We start from the raw sequence: 16737 nt of genomic DNA, 5'->3' as shown, positions 1-16737 counted from the left end.
TTACTTATGGTAACTTTAAATATCTGATAGGGTAACTTCCTTCTTCTTGTACTTAAAATTTACATATGTATGTGAAGGCACTATATTTGTGCTCATTTTTGTGTTTTTTGTTTTGTTTTAGGTGACAGTGGTGGGAATCATTTTTTTTTTTTGAGACAGAGTCTTACTCTGTGGCCTAGGCTAGAGTGTTGTGGCGTCATCCTAGCTCACAGCAACCTCAAACTCTTGGGCTCAAGCAATCCTCCTACCTCAGCCTCCTGAGTAGCTGGGACTACAGGCATGCGCCATCATGTCCGGCTAATTTTTTCTGTATATATTTTTAGTTGTCCATATAATTTTTTTCTATTTTTAGTAGAGATGGGGTCTCGCTCTTGCTCAGGCTTGTCTTGAACTCCTGAGCTCAAACAATCCACTTGCCTCGGCCTCCCAGAGTGCTAGGATTACAGGCGTGAGCCATCACTCCCAGCCTGTATTTTACAAATTTTAATGCTATTAAGAATGGGATCATTCCTTGTTTGTTTATGGAAAAACCATTAATTTTTACATGTTGATTTTGTGTTTGGCCTCCTTACTGAATTTTATTACTCTTAACAGTTCTTTCAATTATTTCTATTTGATGTTACTAGGTGGACAGTCAACCTATTAACAGATGGTGACTTTTTTCTGTTTTTGATTGATTATTGGACTTTGTATATTTTCTTCTTGTCTGAATGCATAGATTGTAACCCTCCAGTACATGGTTGAATAGTACCAGAGGTGGGGAACTTTCTTACCTGCTTCCTGACTTTAATTAGAAGAGTTAGATTTTGCCATTGGTTTGTGATAGATGTCCTTTGTTAGATCAGGCACAGTTCTTTTTAATTTCTTTTGTTTTTTTTTTTGTCAGCCCCTAGTCACTCAGTAAGTCCTTTTAATTTCTAACTTAAAGATTTCTGTTACAATTGAGTACTGAATTTCATCAATACCTTTTGAGTATCTGTGGAGATAGTAAAATAATACAGTAAATATATTTTATATATTATATGTTTTTCCTTTAGAGTCTTGAATAGATTTCCTGATGTTGATTGGCCCTTAAATTTATTCAACAAATATTTACTAAGTGCTTATTGTGTGCCAGTAGCTCTTAAGGATACTGGAGGTGGAGCAGTGAACAAAATGGACAAAAATCTATGCCTTCTCTTGAGTTTACACTTTCCAGTGCAGGAGTTGTTAGTATAAACACTATCAGATATTGACTCTCTGGATGACCTTGAGTATTCTTTTAACATATGTCAAATGGGTTTTTTTGTTTGTTTCTTTCTTTTTCTTTTCTTCTTTTTTTTTTTGCCAGGGGTGGGTTTGCTTCCTCCCCCTCCACTCCCCATGTTCATAACTTGTAATGACCTATCCATTTACTTTTTAACTGGCTATGGTTATGTCAAGCTCATAGACTGAGTTGGTAAGTCATCCCCCCTTTTTTCTATGCTTGGGAATAGTTAACAGGGATTATCTGTTCATTGACGTTTTGATACAATTTGACTGATAAAGTGTTTTGAGCCAGTTGCCATTTTATTTTTATGAGTGCATCTTTGAATATATTTTAAATTTTCTCTTGTGGTTCTAGTTTCTTAAAGAATAACCTCTTCATTTTTGGCAATATATTTTCCTAGAAAATCACCTGTTTTGCTTAGACTTTCAATTTTATTGGTATGAAATTCTGCTTAGTAATCTTTTAAAATCTTCCTGTGGATCCTGCTTTACTCCGTTGTATCTGGTCTTTCATTTCTAATGTCCTTTTTCTTTTTTTCTCTTTGGATACAGAGTTTTCTGCTTTTTGATTACATTGGTGGAATTTACCTTTTTGTTTATAGTTTATTCATTGGTTTTATTTTTACCTTTATTCATTTCATGTACTTTGTTTTTTTCAGATTCTTGAAGTAATACATTTAGGATATTTATTTTAAATGTCTTATTTTATTAAATATGCATTTAAGCCTGTAACATTTACTCTGAGTAGTTCTTTGGCCAGATTTGAAAAGTTTGGTGTATGATGTCTTCATTATTTTTCATTTCCAAATTAGAGCAATTTTGGTGTCTTTTTAGCATAATTATTTAGAAAAATGTGTTAATTTTCCGGCTAAATTTTCTGTTTGTTTTTTGCTACCACTTTTTATTGTTACTTTCTAATTTCATAGCGTTATGGTCAAAGAATGTGGCCTTTATGCTTTCTGATTTTTGGAATTTGAGCCATGTTTTTATGACCCATTACGTGGTTAATTGTTAAACATTTTATGGGTATTTGAAAAATATATGTTTTCAGTTTAGATATAAAGTATTCTGTATATATCTAATAAATAGTCATTTTTAAAGATTAATAATACTCCATTAAATTTTTACTTCGACGACTAATTGCATTCAGTGTAGCACAGGAGGTGAAGCTTTAGAGTCTGGTTTGCCTTGATTTGAATCCAGGCTCCCTGGCTTGCTAGCTCTGGTCTTTGCACCTTAGTTTGCTGTGTAGTATGGGAATTATAATACTTAGATCTTTATTAAGATTAGAGGATATAATGCATGTAAAATGCCTGTATCCTTTTCTCATTGTCTGGTGCATAAATAATATTCAGATTTTGAGAATCTATCCATTTCTGGTCATTAAATTGACAGTTTTTTTCATAATTGTAATACAGTGAATACTTTTGTACATTGTGTTCATCCTATTAAATTGGGTTCTGAGGTCAAAGGGATATCATCATTTTGATGTCTTTTTTTTTTCACCCCCTGAAAGAGTTATATCACTTATTCTACCTTCATTGATGTATAAGTATGCCATTTTAACGTCACGGTTGAATGTTGTTACTATTTAGAAAAAGCAAATTTAATAGGCTCTTAATGATACTATATCTGCGTATTTTTTAACTACTCCAGAGGACAAGCTTTTTTCTTGATATTTACAAGATTTCCGTGCAACATTTATTTACTATTTTTGTCATCTGATAGCTGCCACAAGATAGGATGTTTTTAAAATAGGTTTTTTATAGGGTGTAGGAACTGAATAGAATTATTGCCCTCCTCTTCCATGTTTGTGAGATTTTCCAGAAATGAATTTGTTTAGGCGGGATTTCTTAATAGAGGCACTATTGATGTTTTGGGACCGATAATTCTTTGTTTTGGAAAGCTGTTCTGTGCACTGCAGGGTGTTTAGCAGCATCTCTGGCCTCTGTCTACTAAATGCCAGTAGCACCCTCCCTTCCCCTAGTTGTGACAACAAAATATTTCCAGACTTTGTCACATGTGGGGGTGTAGGGGAGGAAGTCACTCCTGGTTGAGAACCACTGGATTAGAGTCTTCTGTACCTATTTTTGGAGGGGTAAGGGCACTAACATGAATTTATCTGCCAAATGCCAGGAATACCTCTTATATAGTTACTTCACTTAATTCAATCCTCTCCTCCCCTTCCCTCTCCTCTTCTTTCCTTCTCTTTCTTTTCTTTTCCTTCCGCACTTTTTTATTTTATTATTTTATTTTTTTCTTCACTTAATTTTTATAGCACCTTCTAGTTACATAGTAAGCATTGTGTCTATGTTACACATAAACTAAAATTGAGAGATTAAATCTTGAGACAGCATCTTATATACCATTAGTATGGGTTACTTCTGCTAATTGTTTACTCCTTTTCCCTAATCTGATTGCTTATTCCTTCCCTCCACCACACCCTCACATAATCTTTGTCCCCAGCCCTATGAAAAGAATACAGTGTACTTTACTATAGTCAGATAGTATTTAAGGCTTTGCAATGAAAGTAGATTGGTGTGAGTCACATGCACCTTTAAAGAGAAAGTTCTACCCTCCTCTCCCCTCTCTCCTCCCCTCCTCTCCTGTCTTCTTTTCTCCCCCTCTTTCTCCCTCTCCATCCCTCCCTCCTCCTCCCCTTTCCCCTCTCCCCTCTCCCTTCTCCCCTCTCTCCTCTCTTCTCTGTTTCTCCCCATTTAAAAGTAGTTAAAAGTAGAAATTCTTTTTTTTTTTTTTTTTTGAGACAGAGTCTCACTCTGTTGCCCAGGGTAGAGTGCCCTGGCGTCAGCCTGGCTCACAGCAACCTCAAACTCCTGGGCTCAAGCGATCCTTCTGCCTCAGCCTCCTGAGTAGCTGGGACTACAGGCATGTGCCACCATGCCCGGCTAATTTTTTTCTCAATATATTTTTAGTTGTCCAGCTAATTTCTTTCTATTTTTAGTAGAGACGGGGTTTCGCTCTTGCTCAGGCTGGTCGATCTTCCTGCCTCAGACTCCCAGAGTGCTAGGATTACAGGCATGAGCTACTGCTCCTGGCCTGTTCTTTCTTGACTTTTCCCCTTTACTTTTCTACTCCGATTCCTGCCAAAACTAGATATCATTTTATCCAGGTATATTCGTTAGCCTCTATTCCAAAAGTTAAGAATTCTTAAAGGAGCGGAGCTGATTTCAAAATGTATCTGATTTAGAGGGGGTGGTAAGAGGGGAGTTTTCTCTTTAAAACCCTTACATATCGAGGTATCAGGAGTTCATGAAATAGTCTCTTGTGCTGTTCAACTTTTTTTGCTGTCTTACCTTCCCTGACTTAGGCAATGAGCTCCTAGGGTTTTTCTCCATGTTGTACTCCCTTTAGGATCAGATTGTCTTCTCTCTCTTTTTTCCACAGATATTTTCTGTTTTGTTGTTGTTGATTCTTCTCCCTCCAAATTAAAAGGAGTGAGGGGGTCACACTCTTCTTGGGTTGGTAATCTACTAGTGAATAAATGACCTGGTCTGTTGATGTTTCATGGGATCTTCAACTCCTGTACCTTTAGGTAGCCAACTCTTCCATGTAGCTTTCATTTTCTCCTTATTTATACTATTTTTCTGTTCTATTATATGAGACATGCATATGAAAACATTTTGTAAATAGCCAATAGAGTTCATATACTGTACTGCTTTGTTTTCATTTCCAGCCCACATTTTGAGTATATATATCTATGGCTTTGTTTATTTATTAGTTAATTCTAGAACACTTACTTCCACAGGCTCTTGATAAAAGAGGTTACTATTAAGAATACACTAGAGTAAAATGACATGGCAAGCTAAAGCTGCCCTTGCACCCATCTTTGTAGAAGGGAAATTTTAAAGAGACATTTTTGAACTCTGATAGTTTTACAATTTTCGTGTTTCCTATGCATTTTAAGCCTGATCTCCAGTCTCAACTAAAATCAGGGGAGAGCTATGTACTTGCATGTATTTCTTTGTTTTCATCTTCTCACTAAATTTAATTCACTTACTGGACAAAGGAACTGAATAATACTTAGGGTAAAATTTACTTCATTTACTTGACAAGGGCACTGAATAATGCTTAGGATAAAATATTGCAGTATGACCAAGAAGTCAACCTGGGGAGGCTTCATAGCTAGGAGATTGGCTTTCTTCCCCAAGCCCTTACAGATTTAAAAAAAGTGTTGCTTCAGGTTTCTGATGTTTTAATATCAGGTGTGCTCCGAACCTAGTGCTTCTGTGTCAGTAGACATCTCCGTACAGTTGACAGGCAAGATACAAGGGTAAGTGGAATGAGTTCCATAGTGATTCTAAGTATCCAAGTAAGATTTAAAATTATTTATCACTATGGACTGTAGCGTCTCTGGATTTATTTATTCTACATATACTTAGCATTTTGCTTCTTTGTTGTCTATCTTGCCAGTTACTTTTTTTAAAGGGCTATTTGGATGAGGATATAAAAACCAGTAGCTTATGATACTCTAGGTTGGTATCAATGAATTGGCTTATTACCTGATGTTTGCTTGTTAGACTTAAAACAGAAAATAAAGATATTTACCACCTGTGTCAATCTGACACCTGCTTTTTTCAAACCCTTTTGGCACGATCTAAATAAATCTCTGAAATTCTCCCTCCCTCGTCCTTTTTCCTTTGTGTCTGTTGTCAGTATTAGTTTCACTTACATTCAGTGTCTGTCATCCTGTATAACACTTGAGGCTAAATGAGGACATTAATCGGTGAAAATGTGTTGCTTCAAAGGTGGTTTTTAGCAATAAAACTACAAAGGGCTTCGTAGTTGTGATACAGTCCTTGATTCTTATTCAGAATGTATTTTGTCATTCTCAGTATTTTTAGGTTGTTATAAGCTAGTGAATTATTAAGAAGTGAACTTTTGTCTGAAATATGTGTTTTAAATAAGAGATGTTATTTGTGTTCTGGGAATAAGCTCTAAAATCTCAATGTCAGATTAGTATTTAAGTGGAGGTAGAGATACTGATCTTTGTTTAAAACTTTTTTTATTTTTCATTTTTGTTGAGATGGGTTAGGGTCTTTGTTGCCCAGGCTGGTCTGAAACTCGATCTCAAGCGATCCTCCCACCTCAGCCTCCCAAAATGTTGGGATTACAGGTGTGAGCCACCACGTGCAGCCTCACTAACATTTTGAATCTGAAAATTTATGTCTTTCATCAAATTTTGGGAAACTTTCGGTCATTATTTCTTCAAATATTTTCTGCTCTATCTTTTAAGTCTCAGACTTTTGGGATACTGATGATGCATATTTTATACTTTCTGTTATCTCATCAATCAGTGAGAGATTCTTTTTTTCCTCTATCAGATTGGATAATTCTATTGATCTGTCTTTAAGTTCACTGACTGTGATCTCTAATTTTTTGTTAAGCCCATCCAGTGAATTTTTATTTCAGATCCCATGTTTTGAAGTTCTGTAATTTTCATTAATTCTTTTTTAAATTTTTAAACATTTAGTTAGGGGGATACAAGTAGTTTTTTGTTAATGTGGATCAGTTGCAGAGTGGAGAAGTTAGACTTTTAATACCTGTCACCTGGCCGGGCGTGGTGGCTCACGCCTGTAATCCTAGCATTCTGGGGGGCCGAGGCGGGTGGATCATTTGAGCTCAGGAGTTCGAGACCAGCCTGAACAAGAGCGAGACCCCATCTCTACTAAAAATAGAAAGAAATGATTTGGACAGCTAAAAATCTATATAGAAAAAATTAGCCAGGCATGGTGGTGCATGCCTGTAGTCCCAGCTACTTGGGAGGCTGAGGCAGAAGGATTGCTTGAGTCCAGGAGTTTGAGGTTGCTGTGAGCTAGCCCGATGCCATGGCATTCGAGCCCGGGCAACAGAGCGAACACTGTCTCCAAAAAAAAAAAAAAAAACCTGTCACCTGAATATAGTGTACATTGTACACACTAGGTAATTTTTTATCCCTCACTCCCCTCCCGCCCTCCTGCTTCTGAGTCTCCAGTGTCTATTAAGTCACTCTGTAAGACCATACATACATATTGCTTAGCTTCCACTTATAATTGAGAACATGTTGTATTTGGGTTTTTGTTTCTGGGGTACTTCACTTAGAATAATGCCTCCAGTTCCATCCAAGTTGCTACAAAAGACATTATTTCATTCTTTTTGATGGCTGAGTAGTGTTCCATGGGGTGTGTGCGTGTATGTATATATCACATTTTCTTTATTCACTCATCAGTTGGTGGGCACTTAGATTGGTTCCTAAAACCTTTTTTTAGTATAGAACTCTTTAGGAACTTGCATATTAATCTGCTTGCCAGAGATGCCCATTCTTAAGTTTCAGTTTTTATTTTCTTCCATGTTAAGTAGCTTTGAGGAACCGGATCCAGTTGACATTTGTTGCTTCTGAATTGTATGATTCTTAACTTTTGCTGTATTCTAGAATCACCTGGGTGATTTGAAAACAAAATCCTGCTTATTATGTATCAAAACTATGTCCTAATCACTTTTTATATACTATGCCCTTTAATGGTTTAGAACTTTCTTATGAAATAGGAAGACTGTGTCTCTACCACCCCTATTTTACCATCTAGAAAATCAAGGCTTAGGGCAAGTAATTACTCAAAGTTACATAGTTTCTAAGGCCAAGGTTATTTGTACCCTAAACTCACCTCCTCAATTTGTCCTCTTAAATTTGATACTCATTAGAATCACCCTAGTACTTGAAAAAAAAATGAGATTCCTGGGCATTTCTGTCAAGAATTTTGCCTTGTGATTCTATTAATATTTTTGATCTTTGTACCAAACTTAGAGAAACATTGTCACATAGCTTTCTATTACTAGCTGTTGCCTTGTGAAAACAGCTGAATTTTACTCCAGACCTCTTCCCATCCTGACTCCAGTTTTTGCTTTTTATAACCATTTTGAAGTATTTAAGTTGGTCAAGCAAGAGAGAATGTGGTTACGTAGTACCTTATCAGTTGAGGTTTTCCACCACCTTCTCAATACATGTTCAGAGTTTTTAAACCAGTAATACAAAATACATATATTGGTTTGTCATTGGTTGCATTTTGAGAATATTTACTTTTTAAATTGTATCATATTTTTGGATCCTAGTATTATGGCTTTTCAAGATCATTCTAATTTGAAGCAACACATTTTTTACTTAATTCATTGGATCTTTACCTTTTTAAAAAAAAAGAAGCATCTAAATGTGAAACCTTTTGGGCCTATCAAATTCCTGTGATAGATATAGAAAGATATTTTTCAGCTTTACCCTTAGGACCATTGTGGAGGAAAGAGCCATGAACTGTCATAAGACTGGGTACCACCTTGGCCAGATAGTCACTTTTTGACCTTGATTAAGTCATGTAATCTTTTAAAATTGGTCTCTCTCTCTGTAATATAGGGCTGATGCATGGCTTGATGGCTTGCCCTGATTGCTATGGTTTTAAAAGAGGATCAGATGAGTACGTGAAAGTTGTCGTGAAAACTTGAAGACATGGTGATATTCTCAGAAGCTTATAGATGGGTGATAAGTTTATTTTAGTGCTTTTCACAATTTAATGCCACAAGAATGAGTGCTCACTGAGGGGTTATATGGAAGTACACTAATGGTCTCTTCAGGAAATGTTTTTACCTCTCTAGAGTAGAGAACAAAAGAATAAGTAAAGAGGGCTTTGAGAAGCCAATATCAGTGAAGGTACCTCTATGCTCATCATCTCACTTAGAGCTTTTTTTTTTTATTGGAGACAGAGTCTTGCTCTGTTGCCCAGGCTAGAGTGCCCTGGTGTCAGCCTAGCTCAGAGCAACCTCAAACTCCTGGGCCCAAGCAATCCTGCTGCCTCAGACTCCCGAGTAGCTGGAACTACAAGTGCGCACCACCATGCCCGGCTATTTTTTCTATTTTTATTAGAGATGGGGTCTTGCTCTTGTTGAGGCTGGTCTTGAACTCCTGACCTAAACAATCCTCCTATCTTGGCCTTTCAGTGTTAGGATTACAGGTGTGAGCCACTGCACCTGGCCGACTTAGAGCTTATTATGTTATTTTAGACCACTTCAGATGAGTTTTGGTCTTTAATTTCCTACTTTGTAATAGAAGGGGTTTTGTAAACTCTTGTAGCTTGACAGTTTCTACTTTGAGTTTTTTGTTTTATAAAATAGTCTTATGGAACTATTTAGTGCTTGGAAATTAAGATCTAAGTAACTGTACTTACCCCTGAGAAAATGTTGTGTTTCAGTATAGCACAACTGTGTTTTTCAGGAGGATAACTTTTCTAGATAGCTGTTTTCAAGATTCTTGATGAAGGACATTTGGGGAATTTAGAATTATCTCCAGATATTACATTGTCAAATTGGTTAAGTGGAAATAGAAACTTTGTTGCATATGTCAATAAATTTGTCTTACCGAAGAAAGGGCCACGTGGTAGTGTGTATAATTGAAATGTGGGATGCACCTGTAGAGTGGGTTGAAACATGACAATAGTGGTTGAACATGAACTTAAAAGCATTACAGTGTTCTTAAGTCATATTAGAAAAGTCCTTTGCTTTCATGCGTAACCAATCTCCATGGCTTTTCATTGTGTAGACTGGGTTAAAAGCAGAATATAAGAAACAGATTTTTGGATGGGATGAAGGAATTTGTGTAGTACTTACTTGTCTGTCAACCCTAAAAGAGCTATTTTTAGCCACACTCTGTCCTTTTACCACCTAATAAAGAGCTTGACTTAATTCTCAGTGTTAAGAATCCGAAATCCAATTTAGAATATCCAACTCCTGGTGAACTTTAAGCAAATTAATATTTGTCTTGATACTTCATAATTAGTCATCATCTACTGTGTGCCTTCCATCTTTTGTGGAAAAAGGTGTAGCAATAAATTTGGCCTGGGAGGGTCAACATTCTTTCTTTGCACGTGGAAAGCTAAGGGCAGTGTCATTATCATTCTTTTTGGGTGTAGGAGGTTGCAAATTTAACACCACCAGCTTCTCTGAAGGATATTAATTTCATTCCATTCTTGAGATTTATCATCTTTTGCTGTGTAGTATTCCCTAGGTATATTTTTTTGGGATGGGGAGGTGTCTCTAATTTCTAGATAGTGCTCCTCATGAGCACACTGTCACATACAGATTATGTACCTGGCAGTCTACACCGGCAATTTGTGGCTATTTATAAAGTTTCACCATAACCTGTCCTTATGTGCTTTTATTTTCATAAATGATTAGAAAGAGTGCTGAGTCTTAGTATGTATTTTTGTATTAAGAGTTGATTTATCAAGCCTCAGGAATTGGCGCAGAGTTGGTTCAACTTTCTTTGGTTTAGAAGTGAATATGCAGTTGGTAGCCTGCTGGTATTTCAGAAGCTTGTTGTTAATAGGCCTCTTGTTCTGAGGTAGAAATTTGGAATCTCTTGTTCTGTTTTACATTAGTGTGTGTGTGTTCATACATTCAACAAACATTTCTTGGTTATCCCGAGAATTTTTGGCACACCATAGGAAGTCTAGAAGTGTGCATGCTGCACCTGCTATTACAAATAATAGGGATTTTGAATGTACACAGGACTTAGAAGGTAAGCGTTTCCTTCAGAATAATGGTACTACAATTTTATTCTTCAAATTAATTAAAAATTTTCCCCATGATGACAAGGTAATAAAAACTCCTTGTAAAAAACAATGAACCACAGACATGTGAAGCAGAAGTGTTTTACCTTTAAATGTTACTTGGGTCTGTTGTAATGCCACTGTAGAAAAATGTTCCCTTTGTTGTTTGGGGTAGTATAGAAAGCATATGATTTGGAATTAGACTTCAAGTTTTAGCTCCATCGCTCACTAGCTCTGTGGTCCTGGGTACATCAGTCAACCAGTCTGGACCTCAAGTTTTCTTATCTCTTCTACTTGAAAGGTACTAAACTTTAGGAATTGCTTTGAGAGTTTTAATGTATGAACACATATATGGTATTTAGCTCTTCTTCTTTTTTGCAAGATGTATGTGGTTTAGCACTGTTGCCCAGGTTGGAGTGCAGTAGTGTGTTTATAGCTCACTGCAACCTCCAACGCCTGGGCTCAAGCGATCCTCCCACCTCAGCCTCCGGAGTAGCTGGGACTACAGGCAGGCGCCATGATCCTTGGCTACTTATTCATTTTTTCAGTTTTCCTTTTTTGGTAGAGACAGAGTCTATGTTCCTTGGTCTGGTCTTGAACTCCAGGCCTCAAGTGATCCGTCCCACCTGCTTGGGGACTCCCAAAGTGCTGGTATAACAGATGTGAGACACTATGCCTGGCATTTAGCTCTTAAATAAATATTTGCATCTTAATTTTGTTTTTCCCTTCATTTCATCTGAAGGTGCTGTAGTTTCAGTTTGTCTCACGGCTTCTGAGAGCTTTCTGGTTTGGATATAACTGTGCATGTGTATGCCTTTACAGTGTACTTACAGTAGTTTTATAAACTTGCCACTTTTAGAAATTCATTGGATTGAACATAGTATGACAAGCAAAGTATAAACAATTTCCTTTACTATATACTTGTACTGTTCTTTTGTTGGATTGCTCTAATGCTTGTTTGTGCATACAGCTGTTATTGTATTTATTTATTTTGTATTGTTTAGATTCTCAGAATCTAAGAATAAAAAAGGGTGTGAACAAATCAAAAGACTGCAGATTATATCGTTAGGTTGCTTTCCAAAAAGGTCTTCAGTTGTATTTATTACCAGCAGTATAACAGGTTGGTTGTTTAACCACACTCCAGTTAGCATGGAGAATGATCCTTTAAAAATGTTTGCTAAACTAATGGGTGAAAAATACTATCTTTACTTAAATTTTCATTTAGAAGTTATTAGTGAAGTTGAACATTCTCATATGTTGAGATGTTTTTAATGTTGTCTTGTTATGATTCTTTGAAGCAGAAATATTAATCCTTTGTTAAAATATTGGAGTTAAACTTGGACAAGGTACAAATTATAAATAGTTTAGATTTTTGTCTGTTCTTCCAGGCATTAATGGGAGAATTCTTTTCCTGTTCTTTTCTAGATGTTTTATCTTTAGAAATTAGCCATTCAATCCATTAAAACATTTTTTGTTTTGTGATATGAGGAACTAAATAAGAGTCCTCTCCACTCATGTTTCTTAAATAGCTGACTACTATCTCACAACCACTTGTTTTTATATTACTGCCTTTGGGACTTTTGAAGTTGTATCAAACCTTCAGTTTCATTTGTAAAAAATATTGTTCCATCCAGAATATGGGTTGTCCAGTTTTCTTTATATTCATTTAGTCTATTTTGTAAGGGTATTCTTAAGCATTTGTACTTTTTAAAATTGCTTTTATGTGTATGATATCTCATTAGATATTTTTATTGCTGGCAAATAGCAAAAGTAGAATTTACATTTTTTGTTTCTTTTCTACTTTAAAAATCTTAAATAAGCCAGGTGGGTGGTGTGCATCTGTAGTCCCAGGTAGTTGGGAGGCTGAGGTGGGAGGATCAATCACTTGATCCTAGGAGTTTGAGTCCAGCCTAGGCAACATAGCAAGATCCCATCTCTTTAAAAAAAAAAAGAAAAAAAGAAACTAGAATAATTACAAGTAGTATTAGGAAATAATTTATTTTTGATAAGCAGTTCATAATTGTATATAATCATATATGTGTGCCACCTCCTACTCTTTGCAGTAGGCTGAGAAAAATTATGTCAGGTGATATTTTAAGTTAAAACTATCCATGGAATCTGTCAAAGTCACTGCTAGTGACTGCGAACATCTTTAAAATGTTAAGATGATATAAGTGAAAATCATCAGGCACTAATGGTGGTATGGTTACATTTCTCTTAGAGTAAGACTTCCATGAACTGTTGCTTTTGGTAAAAATTATCCCTCCATATTTAAAATACTGGCAGTGTTTTCTTTTGAGGTGATGGTTTTTTTAAATTTTTTTATTATTATTATTATTTTTTTTTGAGACAGAGTCTCGCTCTGTTACCTGGGCTAGACTAGCTCACGGCAACCTCAAACTCCTGGGCTCAAGTGATCGTCCTGCCTTAGCCTCCTGAGTAGCTGGGACTACATACATGCATCACCACTCCCAGCTAATTTTTTCTATTTTTAGTAGAGACAGGGTCTAGCTCTTGCTCTGGCTGGTCTGGAACTCCTGACCTCAAGCGATCCTCCCATCTTGGCCTCCCAGAGTGCTAGGATTACAGGCATGACCTCACCTGGCCCTGAGGTGATAGTTCTGTGGTCTGAATACTAAATCTAGCTAATCCGTGTGCTCTAATACAAACGGCTTTATTTTTCTCCGTTACAAAAGTAATGGTCTTAAGAGTCATGAAATTTTGTTAGGTGTTTTAAGAGGCCTCAGATGGTACCTGGGTTACCATCTGCTTTATAGATGAAGAAACTAAGGCCTAGGTAAATTTACTTGCTTGTGATCTCACACTTGTTAGCAGCAGACTAGGAACCAAAATCATGAATATAGCACCGATGCATTCATATGGCCCTTTATAGTAACTTTCCCAAAGGGTTGTCCATGCTTGGATTAAATGGAGAATTCACCACTTCCTTGGCCAATAGCGACTGTTAGAGAGCCTTTACCCTTCTGTGGGGAAAAAAATTTATTCCTGAAACTTCTATGTTGGTGCTCGTTTTACCCCCTCCTCCCGAAATATCTTCTCATAACTGCTCAAGTATTTGTAAGCTACTGTTTACCTGTTAGTTCACTAGCTTAGTACGTTTTATCAAATACCTGTTAACCTGGATCATCTCATTTAATGAATGTCACATGCATTTGTTTCCTATCTAAGTATGCCTAGTATCTTTTAACCATTTGTAGATCTGATGGACCATTCTTGTTACTTCTCATGTTTCTATCTGGATCCCTCTGTGGCTTGATTAGTATTACACAGCCTAGTAGTCATTACCACCCCTATTCTGAATAACACATACTTTAATTATTGCGGTTTTAGCTACTTTATCCAGCTTGCCATCAGCATAAACCATTTTCTTTGTCAGGTATATAGTCTTCTCCATTTTGTCTCTGTGCAATTGGCCTTTTGAACCGAACTGCAGAAACAGATTATCCATACACTCTTAGGGACTCTGCTTTAATATGATGTATATGCTCTCGGTTAGTTTGCTTAATTTTCCTTTAACTAGCCATCATTTTTTCAGAAGAGGGTGGAACTGTAAGGACTTTATTCTTGATAATCAAATGAAAGAGTTTGCATCTTCTCTTAAAATTTTAATTTATTTGGAAGAGCATAATCTGTAAAGGGTTTGGGAAAGTGATCTTTGACTTTTTGCAAAAACTTACTCTTTAACACTTTGATGTAGTTAAAAAAACAACAAAACCCTGACACCAGAAAGCCACATTTGTAATTGTATTCCATTTTACTTTTTAGAGTCTAAGTTGAAAATGGTCTTCTTTTTCTAATTTCGCATCCAGTGTTCCACTGTATCCCAGTGGGTTTTTTTTTTTTTTTTTTTTTGAGACAGAGTCTCACTCTGTTGTCCAGGCTAGAGTGCCGTGGCGTCAGCCTAGCTCACAGCAACCTCAAACTCCTAGGCTCGAGCAATCCTCCTGCCTCAGCCTCCCAAGTAGCTGGGACTACAGGCATGTACCACCATGCCCAGCTAATTTTTTCTCTATATATATGTTTTTAGCTGTCCGTATAATTTCTTTCTATTTTTAGTAGAGACGGGGTCTTGCTCTTGCTCAGGCTGGTCTCGAACTCCTGAGCTCAAACAATCCGCCCGCCTCGGCCTCCCAGAGTGCTAGGATTACAGGCGTGAGCCACCTCACCCGGCCCTTTTTTTTTTTTTTTTTTTGAGACAGAGTCTCAATCTCTTTTCCAAGCTAGAGTGCTGTGGCATCAGCCTAGCTCACAGCAACCTCAAACTCCTGGGCTCAAGCAATCCTCCTGTCTCAGCCTCCCGAGTAGCTGGGACTATAGGCATGTGCCACCACGCCCCGGCTAAGTTTTCCTATTTTTAGTTGCCCAGATAATTTCTTTCTATTTTTAGTAGAGACTGGGTCTTGCTTTTGCTGAGGCTGGTCTTGAACAACTGACCTCAAGCGATCCTCCCGCCTCGGCCTTCCAGAGTGCTAGGATTCTAGGCATCAGCCACCATGCCCGGCCTCCTGTGGAATATTTTGAGCTTAGTGTAAGATAGACCATTTGTAAACTAAGGTATTGCATAGAAGAATTTGTTTTAGACCCTTAAGCAGGCCCTTGCCTCCCCCAGTGAACTTGATTTAGATGTGTTGACAACCTTGAGGAAAGATGACACTTCAGCTACTTTCTTGTCTCTCAGATTACCTTAATCTAGGGTTCTGTGAAATAATTACAGTGGCAGAACTTCAGTATAGGACCCATTTCTTAACTTCTGAATTTAAACGTGGACGTTTTCTATCCCAAGACCTACTGGGTTTAATGCATTTGTTTCACCATGTTTTTTTGCTTTCACAGGTGGGAACATAAAAGGATTTTCAGTTCACAGAACCAGATAACCAATTTTCAATTTAAAATGTTTAGTAATTACACTGTTTAGTCTTGTAAAGAGAAATACATCCAGCTGTAGCTTCATAGGTTAAAAAAAAAGAAATACAAATACTTTCGTTAATAGTTGCATACATTGTCTTTTTTACAAACACGCAGAATAAGTCACTGTTCTGGGAATGCTGTATCTTGAGTTTCTGGTCTGTTATGCATTCTTAACATTTAACACATAGAAAGTTAATTAAAGGTTCAGAAGAACAAAGTTGCTGTTGTATTTCCCCAGCAACCCATGTTTCTTTCTCCCAGATAAATTTCTTCTCTGGTCCTCCAAGGTGGGTTAGCTATTGCACTGAACACTTTTATGTGAAAAAGAGTTGAGCCATTGTCAGTAGGAAAATGGTGATTTGAGTGCCCTGGCTGGGTATGAATAGCTCATGAAAAACAGATTCATTATTTGAAAATTGAGCTGGTTTGCTTTCCCAGTATGAGGAGGATAGGTTTTAGTTAAGTATGGATAGCTAAACCGTCTACCAGGAAGTGGATTGTGACCAGAGACTGCAAGGTCTCTCTTTCACAGCCAGTAAATAAAAATACTCTTACAGCATAAAACTGTAGCTCTTCCTTTTTCCTAGTCCATGTAAGTGATGTTAGTGATCAGTGGCATTGGTTTAGGTATGACACACTAATGTTGTTAATGGCTGGATTGCAGAGCTGCCATGGCCATTATTGAATTATGGTCAGTCAGTGGGGAGGCTACTTGAAATACATTGGTTAGGGAGATTGTGGGAGGTTTGCAAAGACTGGGGCAAGGAGTTGAGAATGCTGTATCCATTAAGCAATAGGAGTGTTTTTTTTTCAGGGTTCTGACATAACGAAATTAATATTTTCAGGCGAAGAGTCTCACAGGTGTATATGCACTTATGAGAATGGAGAAAGAATAAGAAGAAAGCAGTTAAACCATTTTGTAAATATTCAGTTCATTATGACAGCACTCAAACATTAATAGGTAATTTTACCCCAG

The 16737-nt window shown here is 37.0% G+C and overlaps 1 protein-coding gene across 4 annotated transcripts in view; it reads left to right on the top strand.

The window, feature by feature from the left end:
- KANSL1 (KAT8 regulatory NSL complex subunit 1) overlaps positions 1 to 16737 on the top strand; it is a 179479-nt gene that overhangs the window by 64066 nt on the left and 98676 nt on the right. The window lies entirely within an intron of this gene.

The sequence above is a fragment of the Lemur catta genome, chromosome 15 (genome assembly GCF_020740605.2).
Source record: "Lemur catta isolate mLemCat1 chromosome 15, mLemCat1.pri, whole genome shotgun sequence".
Classification (NCBI taxonomy): Eukaryota; Metazoa; Chordata; class Mammalia; order Primates; family Lemuridae; genus Lemur; species Lemur catta.
This window is presented reverse-complemented; position numbering and strand designations above follow the sequence as displayed.